We start from the raw sequence: 14,308 nt of genomic DNA, 5'->3' as shown, positions 1-14,308 counted from the left end.
CCATAATATATAGATACCATAATATGTAGATACCATAATATATAGATATCATAATGTGTATACAGCCATAATGTGTATACAGCCATAATATATAGATACCATAATGTGTATACAGCCATAATATATAGATACCATAATATGTAGATACCATAATATATAGATACCATAATGTTTATACAGCCATAATGTGTATACAGCCATAATATATAGATACCATAATATGTAGATACCATAATATATAGATACCATAATATGTATACAGCCATAATGTGTATACAGCCATAATATATAGATACCATAATGTGTATACAGCCATAATATATAGATACCATAATATATAGATACCATAATATATAGATACCATAATGTTATACAGCCATAATATATAGATACCATAATATATAGATACCATAATATGTATACAGCCATAATATATAGATACCATAATGTGTATACAGCCATAATATATAGATACCATAATGTGTATACAGCCATAATATATAGATACCATAATATATAGATACCATAATATGTATACAGCCATAATATATAGATACCATAATGTGTATACAGCCATAATATATAGATACCATAATGTGTATACAGCCATAATATATAGATACCATAATATATAGATACCATAATATATAGATACCATAATGTGTATACAGCCATAATATATAGATACCATAATATATAGATACCATAATATATAGATACCATAATATATAGATACCATAATATATAGATACCATAATATATAGATACCATAATATATAGATACCATAATGTGTATACAGCCATAATATATAGATACCATAATGTGTATACAGCCATAATATATAGATACCATAATGTGTATACAGCCATAATATATAGATACCATAATATATAGATACCATAATTGATACCATAATTGTATACAGCCATAATATATAGATACCATAATATATAGATACCATAATATATAGATACCATAATGTGTATACAGCCATAATATATAGATACCATAATATATAGATACCATAATATATAGATACCATAATGTGTATACAGCCATAATATATAGATACCATAATATGTATACAGCCATAATATATAGATACCATAATATGTATACAGCCATAATATATAGATACCATAATGTGTATACAGCCATAATATATAGATACCATAATGTGTATACAGCCATAATATATAGATATCATAATGTGTATACAGCCATAATGTGTATACAGCCATAATATATAGATACCATAATGTGTATACAGCCATAATATATAGATACCATAATATATAGATACCATAATATGTATACAGCCATAATATATAGATACCATAATGTGTATACAGCCATAATATATAGATACCATAATGTGTATACAGCCGTAATATGTATACAGCCATAATATATAGATACCATAATGTGTATACAGCCATAATGTGTATACAGCCATAATATATAGATACCATAATATATAGATACCATAATGTTTATACAGCCATAATATATAGATACCATAATGTGTATACAGCCATAATATATAGATACCATAATATATAGATACCATAATGTGTATACAGCCATAATGTGTATACAGCCATAATATGTAGATACCATAATATATAGATACCATAATATGTATACAGCCATAATATATAGATACCATAATATATAGATACCATAATATATAGATACCATAATATGTATACAGCCATAATGTGTATACAGCCATAATATATAGATACCATAATATGTATACAGCCATAATATATAGATACCATAATGTGTATACAGCCATAATATATAGATACCATAATATATAGATACCATAATATATAGATACCATAATATATAGATACCATAATGTGTATACAGCCATAATATATAGATACCATAATATGTATACAGCCATAATATATAGATACCATAATATGTATACAGCCATAATATATAGATACTATAATGTGTATACAGCCATAATGTTTATACAGCCATAATGTGTATACAGCCATAATATATAGATACCATAATGTGTATACAGCCATAATATATAGATACCATAATATATAGATACCATAATATATAGATACCATAATATATAGATACCATAATATATAGATACCATAATATATAGATACCATAATGTGTATACAGCCATAATATATAGATACCATAATATATAGATACCATAATGTGTATACAGCCATAATATATAGATACCATAATGTGTATACAGCCATAATATATAGATACCATAATGTGTATACAGCCATAATGTGTATACAGCCATAATATATAGATACCATAATGTGTATACAGCCATAATGTGTATACAGCCATAATATATAGATACCATAATATGTATACAGCCATAATATATAGATACCATAATGTGTATACAGCCATAATATATAGATACCATAATATATAGATACCATAATATGTATACAGCCATAATATATAGATACCATAATGTGTATACAGCCATAATATATAGATACCATAATGTGTATACAGCCATAATATATAGATACCATAATGTGTATACAGCCATAATATATAGATACCATAATATGTATACAGCCATAATATATAGATACCATAATGTGTATACAGCCATAATATATAGATACCATAATATATAGATACCATAATATATAGATACCATAATATGTATACAGCCATAATATATAGATACCATAATATATAGATACCATAATATATAGATACCATAATGTGTATACAGCCATAATATATAGATACCATAATGTGTATACAGCCATAATATATAGATACCATAATATATAGATACCATAATATATAGATACCATAATATGTATACAGCCATAATATATAGATACCATAATATATAGATACCATAATATATAGATACCATAATGTGTATACAGCCATAATATATAGATACCATAATATGTATACAGCCATAATATATAGATACCATAATGTGTATACAGCCATAATATATAGATACCATAATATATAGATACCATAATATATAGATACCATAATATATAGATACCATAATATATAGATACCATAATATATAGATACCATAATGTGTATACAGCCATAATATATAGATACCATAATATATAGATACCATATATATAGATACCATAATATATAGATACCATAATATATAGATACCATAATGTGTATACAGCCATAATATATAGATACCATAATATATAGATACCATAATGTGTATACAGCCATAATATATAGATACCATAATGTGTATACAGCCATAATATATAGATACCATAATGTGTATACAGCCATAATGTGTATACAGCCATAATATATAGATACCATAATATATAGATACCATAATATGTATACAGCCATAATATATAGATACCATAATATATAGATACCATAATATGTATACAGCCATAATATATAGATACCATAATGTGTATACAGCCATAATATATAGATACCATAATGTGTATACAGCCATAATATATAGATACCATAATGTGTATACAGCCATAATATATAGATACCATAATATATAGATACCATAATGTTTATACAGCCGTAATATATAGATACCATAATGTGTATACAGCCATAATATATAGATACCATAATGTGTATACAGCCATAATATATAGATACCATAATATATAGATACCATAATGTGTATACAGCCATAATATATAGATACCATAATGTGTATACAGCCATAATATATAGATACCATAATGTGTATACAGCCATAATATATAGATACCATAATGTGTATACAGCCATAATATATAGATACCATAATATATAGATACCATAATATATAGATACCATAATATATAGATACCATAATGTGTATACAGCCATAATATATAGATACCATAATGTGTATACAGCCATAATATATAGATACCATAATGTGTATACAGCCATAATGTGTATACAGCCATAATATATAGATACCATAATGTTTATACAGCCATAATGTGTATACAGCCATAATATATAGATACCATAATGTGTATACAGCCATAATATATAGATACCATAATATATAGATACCATAATATATAGATACCATAATATATAGATACCATAATATATAGATACCATAATATGTATACAGCCATAATATATAGATACCATAATATATAGATACCATAATGTGTATACAGCCATAATATATAGATACCATAATGTGTATACAGCCATAATATATAGATACCATAATATATAGATACCATAATATGTATACAGCCATAATATATAGATACCATAATGTGTATACAGCCATAATATATAGATACCATAATGTGTATACAGCCATAATATATAGATACCATAATATGTATACAGCCATAATATATAGATACCATAATATTAGATACCATAATATATAGATACCATAATATATAGATACCATAATATGTATACAGCCATAATATATAGATACCATAATATATAGATACCATAATATATAGATACCATAATGTGTATACAGCCATAATATATAGATACCATAATGTGTATACAGCCATAATGTGTATACAGCCATAATATATAGATACCATAATATATAGATACCATAATATATAGATACCATAATATATAGATACCATAATATATAGATACCATAATATATAGATACCATAATATGTATACAGCCATAATATATAGATACCATAATATATAGATACCATAATATATAGATACCATAATGTGTATACAGCCATAATATATAGATACCATAATATATAGATACCATAATATATAGATACCATAATATGTATACAGCCATAATATATAGATACCATAATGTGTATACAGCCATAATATATAGATACCATAATATATAGATACCATAATATATAGATACCATAATATATAGATACCATAATATGTATACAGCCATAATATATAGATATCATAATGTGTATACAGCCATAATATATAGATACCATAATATATAGATACCATAATATATAGATACCATAATGTATAGATACCATAATATATAGATACCATAATATATAGATACCATAATATATAGATACCATAATATATAGATACCATAATATATAGATACCATAATGTGTATACAGCCATAATATATAGATACCATAATATATAGATACCATAATATATAGATACCATAATATATAGATACCATAATATATAGATACCATAATGTGTATACAGCCATAATATATAGATACCATAATATATAGATACCATAATATATAGATACCATAATATATAGATACCATAATATGTATACAGCCATAATATATAGATACCATAATGTGTATACAGCCATAATATATAGATACCATAATATATAGATACCATAATATATAGATACCATAATATATAGATACCATAATGTATAGATACCATAATATATAGATACCATAATATATAGATACCATAATGTATAGATACCATAATATATAGATACCATAATATATAGATACCATAATATGTATACAGCCATAATATATAGATACCATAATGTGTATACAGCCATAATATATAGATACCATAATGTGTATACAGCCATAATATATAGATACCATAATATATAGATACCATAATGTGTATACAGCCATAATATATAGATACCATAATATGTATACAGCCATAATATATAGATACCATAATATGATACCATAATGTATACAGCCATAATATATAGATACCATAATGTGTATACAGCCATAATGTGTATACAGCCATAATATATAGATACCATAATGTGTATACAGCCATAATGTGTATACAGCCATAATATATAGATACCATAATATATAGATACCATAATATGTATACAGCCATAATATATAGATACCATAATGTGTATACAGCCATAATATATAGATACCATAATGTGTATACAGCCATAATATATAGATACCATAATATATAGATACCATAATATATAGATACCATAATATATAGATACCATAATATGTATACAGCCATAATATATAGATACCATAATATATAGATACCATAATATATAGATACCATAATGTGTATACAGCCATAATATATAGATACCATAATGTGTATACAGCCATAATGTGTATACAGCCATAATATATAGATACCATAATATATAGATACCATAATATATAGATACCATAATATATAGATACCATAATATATAGATACCATAATATATAGATACCATAATATGTATACAGCCATAATATATAGATACCATAATATATAGATACCATAATATATAGATACCATAATGTGTATACAGCCATAATATATAGATACCATAATATATAGATACCATAATATATAGATACCATAATATGTATACAGCCATAATATATAGATACCATAATGTGTATACAGCCATAATATATAGATACCATAATATATAGATACCATAATATATAGATACCATAATATATAGATACCATAATATGTATACAGCCATAATATATAGATACCATAATGTGTATACAGCCATAATATATAGATACCATAATATATAGATACCATAATATATAGATACCATAATATATAGATACCATAATGTATAGATACCATAATATATAGATACCATAATATATAGATACCATAATATATAGATACCATAATATATAGATACCATAATATGTATACAGCCATAATATATAGATACCATAATATATAGATACCATAATATATAGATACCATAATATATAGATACCATAATATATAGATACCATAATGTGTATACAGCCATAATATATAGATACCATAATATATAGATACCATAATATATAGATACCATAATATATAGATACCATAATATGTATACAGCCATAATATATAGATACCATAATGTGTATACAGCCATAATATATAGATACCATAATATATAGATACCATAATATATAGATACCATAATATATAGATACCATAATGTATAGATACCATAATATATAGATACCATAATATATAGATACCATAATGTATAGATACCATAATATATAGATACCATAATATATAGATACCATAATATGTATACAGCCATAATATATAGATACCATAATGTGTATACAGCCATAATATATAGATATCATAATGTGTATACAGCCATAATATATAGATACCATAATATATAGATACCATAATATGTATACAGCCATAATATATAGATACCATAATATATAGATACCATAATATATAGATACCATAATATATAGATACCATAATATGTATACAGCCATAATATATAGATACCATAATGTTTATACAGCCATAATGTGTATACAGCCATAATATATAGATACCATAATGTGTATACAGCCATAATGTGTATACAGCCATAATATATAGATACCATAATATATAGATACCATAATATGTATACAGCCATAATATATAGATACCATAATGTGTATACAGCCATAATATATAGATACCATAATGTGTATACAGCCATAATATATAGATACCATAATGTGTATACAGCCATAATATATAGATACCATAATGTGTATACAGCCATAATGTGCATACAGCCATAATGTGTATACAGCCATAATATATAGATACCATAATATGTATACAGCCATAATATATAGATACCATAATATATAGATACCATAATGTGTATACAGCCATAATATATAGATACCATAATATATAGATACCATAATATATAGATACCATAATATATAGATACCATAATATATAGATACCATAATATGTATACAGCCATAATGTGTATACAGCCATAATATATAGATACCATAATGTGTATACAGCCATAATGTGTATACAGCCATAATATATAGATACCATAATGTGTATACAGCCATAATATATAGATACCATAATGTGTATACAGCCATAATATATAGATACCATAATATATAGATACCATAATATATAGATACCATAATATATAGATACCATAATATATAGATACCATAATGTGTATACTGCCATAATATATAGATACCATAATGTGTATACAGCCATAATATATAGATACCATAATATATAGATACCATAATATATAGATACCATAATATATAGATACCATAATATATAGATACCATAATATATAGATACCATAATGTGTATACAGCCATAATGTGTATACAGCCATAATATATAGATACCATAATATATAGATACCATAATATGTAGATACCATAATATGTAGATACCATAATATATAGATACCATAATATGTATACAGCCATAATATATAGATACCATAATGTTTATACAGCCATAATGTGTATACAGCCATAATATATAGATACCATAATGTGTATACAGCCATAATATATAGATACCATAATATATAGATACCATAATATATAGATACCATAATATATAGATACCATAATATATAGATACCATAATGTGTATACAGCCATAATATATAGATACCATAATGTGTATACAGCCATAATATATAGATACCATAATATATAGATACCATAATATATAGACAGCCATAATATATAGATACCATAATATATAGATACCATAATATATAGATACCATAATATATAGATACCATAATGTGTATACAGCCATAATATATAGATACCATAATGTGTATACAGCCATAATATATAGATACCATAATGTGTATACAGCCATAATATATAGATACCATAATATATAGATACCATAATATATAGATACCATAATATGTATACAGCCATAATATATAGATACCATAATATATAGATACCATAATGTGTATACAGCCATAATATATAGATACCATAATATATAGATACCATAATATGTATACAGCCATAATATATAGATACCATAATATATAGATACCATAATATGTATACAGCCATAATATATAGATACCATAATGTGTATACAGCCATAATATATAGATACCATAATGTGTATACAGCCATAATGTGTATACAGCCATAATATATAGATACCATAATATGTATACAGCCATAATATATAGATACCATAATATATAGATACCATAATATATAGATACCATAATGTGTATACAGCCATAATGTGTATACAGCCATAATATATAGATACCATAATATATAGATACCATAATATGTAGATACCATAATATGTAGATACCATAATATATAGATACCATAATATGTATACAGCCATAATATATAGATACCATAATATTGATACCATAATGTGTATACAGCCATAATATATAGATACCATAATGTGTATACAGCCATAATATATAGATACCATAATATATAGATACCATAATATATAGATACCATAATATATAGATACCATAATATATAGATACCATAATGTGTATACAGCCATAATATATAGATACCATAATGTGTATACAGCCATAATATATAGATACCATAATATATAGATACCATAATATATAGATACCATAATATATAGATACCATAATATATAGATACCATAATATATAGATACCATAATATATAGATACCATAATGTGTATACAGCCATAATATATAGATACCATAATGTGTATACAGCCATAATATATAGATACCATAATGTGTATACAGCCATAATATATAGATACCATAATATATAGATACCATAATATATAGATACCATAATATATAGATACCATAATATATAGATACCATAATATATAGATACCATAATATATAGATACCATAATGTGTATACAGCCATAATATATAGATACCATAATATATAGATACCATAATATGTATACAGCCATAATATATAGATACCATAATATATAGATACCATAATATGTATACAGCCATAATATATAGATACCATAATGTGTATACAGCCATAATATATAGATACCATAATGTGTATACAGCCATAATGTGTATACAGCCATAATATATAGATACCATAATATGTATACAGCCATAATATATAGATACCATAATATGTATACAGCCATAATATATAGATACCATAATGTGTATACAGCCATAATATATAGATACCATAATATATAGATACCATAATATATAGATACCATAATATGTATACAGCCATAATGTGTATACAGCCATAATGTATAGATACCATAATATGTATACAGCCATAATGTGTATACAGCCATAATATATAGATACCATAATATATAGATACCATAATATATAGATACCATAATGTGTATACAGCCATAATATATAGATACCATAATGTGTATACAGCCATAATATATAGATACCATAATATATAGATACCATAATATATAGATACCATAATATATAGATACCATAATATATAGATACCATAATATATAGATACCATAATGTGTATACAGCCATAATATATAGATACCATAATGTGTATACAGCCATAATATATAGATACCATAATGTGTATACAGCCATAATATATAGATACCATAATATATAGATACCATAATATATAGATACCATAATATATAGATACCATAATATATAGATACCATAATATATAGATACCATAATATATAGATACCATAATGTGTATACAGCCATAATATATAGATACCATAATATATAGATACCATAATATGTATACAGCCATAATATATAGATACCATAATATATAGATACCATAATATGTATACAGCCATAATATATAGATACCATAATGTGTATACAGCCATAATATATAGATACCATAATGTGTATACAGCCATAATGTGTATACAGCCATAATATATAGATACCATAATATGTATACAGCCATAATATATAGATACCATAATATGTATACAGCCATAATATATAGATACCATAATGTGTATACAGCCATAATATATAGATACCATAATATATAGATACCATAATATATAGATACCATAATATGTATACAGCCATAATGTGTATACAGCCATAATGTATAGATACCATAATATGTATACAGCCATAATGTGTATACAGCCATAATATATAGATACCATAATATATAGATACCATAATATATAGATACCATAATGTGTATACAGCCATAATATATAGATACCATAATATATAGATACCATAATATATAGATACCATAATGTGTATACAGCCATAATATATAGATACCATAATGTGTATACAGCCATAATGTGTATACAGCCATAATATGTAGATACCATAATATATAGATACCATAATGTGTATACAGCCATAATATATAGATACCATAATATATAGATACCATAATATGTATACAGCCATAATGTGTATACAGCCATAATATATAGATACCATAATGTGTATACAGCCATAATATATAGATACCATAATGTGTATACAGCCATAATATATAGATACCATAATATGTATACAGCCATAATATATAGATACCATAATATGTATACAGCCATAATGTGTATACAGCCATAATATATAGATACCATAATATGTATACAGCCATAATGTGTATACAGCCATAATATATAGATACCATAATATATAGATAACCATAATGTGTATACAGCCATAATATATAGATACCATAATATGTAGATACCATAATATATAGATACCATAATGTTTATACAGCCATAATGTGTATACAGCCATAATATATAGATACCATAATATGTATACAGCCATAATGTGTATACAGCCATAATATATAGATACCATAATGTGTATACAGCCATAATATATAGATACCATAATATGTAGATACCATAATATATAGATACCATAATGTTTATACAGCCATAATGTGTATACAGCCATAATATATAGATACCATAATGTTTATACAGCCATAATATATAGATACCATAATGTTTATACAGCCATAATATATAGATACCATAATGTTTATACAGCCATAATGTGTATACAGCCATAATATATAGATACCATAATGTTTATACAGCCATAATATATAGATACCATAATGTTTATACAGCCATAATATATAGATACCATAATGTTTATACAGCCATAATGTGTATACAGCCATAATATATAGATACCATAATGTGTATACAGCCATAATATATAGATACCATAATGTTTATACAGCCATAATATATAGATACCATAATGTTTATACAGCCATAATGTGTATACAGCCATAATATATAGATACCATAATGTTTATACAGCCATAATATATAGATACCATAATGTTTATACAGCCATAATGTGTATACAGCCATAATATATAGATACCATAATGTTTATACAGCCATAATATATAGATACCATAATGTTTATACAGCCATAATATATAGATACCATAATGTGTATACAGCCATAATATATAGATACCATAATGTTTATACAGCCATAATATATAGATACCATAATGTGTATACAGCCATAATATATAGATACCATAATGTGTATACAGCCATAATGTGTATACAGCCATAATATATAGATACCATAATATATAGATACCATAATATGTATACAGCCATAATATATAGATACCATAATGTGTATACAGCCATAATATATAGATACCATAATGTGTATACAGCCATAATATATAGATACCATAATGTGTATACAGCCATAATATATAGATACCATAATATATAGATACCATAATATATAGATACCATAATATATAGATACCATAATATGTATACAGCCATAATATATAGATACCATAATATATAGATACCATAATATATAGATACCATAATGTGTATACAGCCATAATATATAGATACCATAATGTGTATACAGCCATAATGTGTATACAGCCATAATATATAGATACCATAATATATAGATACCATAATATATAGATACCATAATATATAGATACCATAATATATAGATACCATAATATATAGATACCATAATATGTATACAGCCATAATATATAGATACCATAATATATAGATACCATAATATATAGATACCATAATGTGTATACAGCCATAATATATAGATACCATAATATATAGATACCATAATATATAGATACCATAATATGTATACAGCCATAATATATAGATACCATAATGTGTATACAGCCATAATATATAGATACCATAATATATAGATACCATAATATATAGATACCATAATTATAGATACCATAATATGTATACAGCCATAATATATAGATACCATAATGTGTATACAGCCATAATATATAGATACCATAATATATAGATACCATAATATATAGATACCATAATATATAGATACCATAATGTATAGATACCATAATATATAGATACCATAATATATAGATACCATAATGTGTATACAGCCATAATATATAGATACCATAATATGTATACAGCCATAATATATAGATACCATAATATATAGATACCATAATATATAGATACCATAATATATAGATACCATAATATATAGATACCATAATGTGTATACAGCCATAATATATAGATACCATAATATATAGATACCATAATATATAGATACCATAATATATAGATACCATAATATGTATACAGCCATAATATATAGATACCATAATGTGTATACAGCCATAATATATAGATACCATAATATATAGATACCATAATATATAGATACCATAATATATAGATACCATAATTATAGATACCATAATATATAGATACCATAATATATAGATACCATAATGTGTAGATACCATAATATATAGATACCATAATATATAGATACCATAATGTGTATACAGCCATAATATATAGATACCATAATGTGTATACAGCCATAATATATAGATACCATAATGTGTATACAGCCATAATATATAGATACCATAATATATAGATACCATAATGTGTATACAGCCATAATATATAGATACCATAATATATAGATACCATAATATATAGATACCATAATATATAGATACCATAATGTGTATACAGCCATAATATATAGATACCATAATGTATACAGCCATAATGTGTATACAGCCATAATATATAGATACCATAATGTGTATACAGCCATAATGTGTATACAGCCATAATATATAGATACCATAATATATAGATACCATAATATGTATACAGCCATAATATATAGATACCATAATGTGTATACAGCCATAATATATAGATACCATAATGTGTATACAGCCATAATATATAGATACCATAATGTGTATACAGCCATAATATATAGATACCATAATTATAGCCATAATGTATACAGCCATAATGTGTATACAGCCATAATATATAGATACCATAATATGTATACAGCCATAATATATAGATACCATAATATATAGATACCATAATGTGTATACAGCCATAATATATAGATACCATAATATATAGATACCATAATATATAGATACCATAATATATAGATACCATAATATATAGATACCATAATATATAGCCATAATGTGTATACAGCCATA

Source organism: Salvelinus fontinalis, chromosome 23 (genome assembly GCF_029448725.1).
Source record: "Salvelinus fontinalis isolate EN_2023a chromosome 23, ASM2944872v1, whole genome shotgun sequence".
Lineage (NCBI taxonomy): Eukaryota > Metazoa > Chordata > Actinopteri > Salmoniformes > Salmonidae > Salvelinus > Salvelinus fontinalis.
This window is presented reverse-complemented; position numbering follows the sequence as displayed.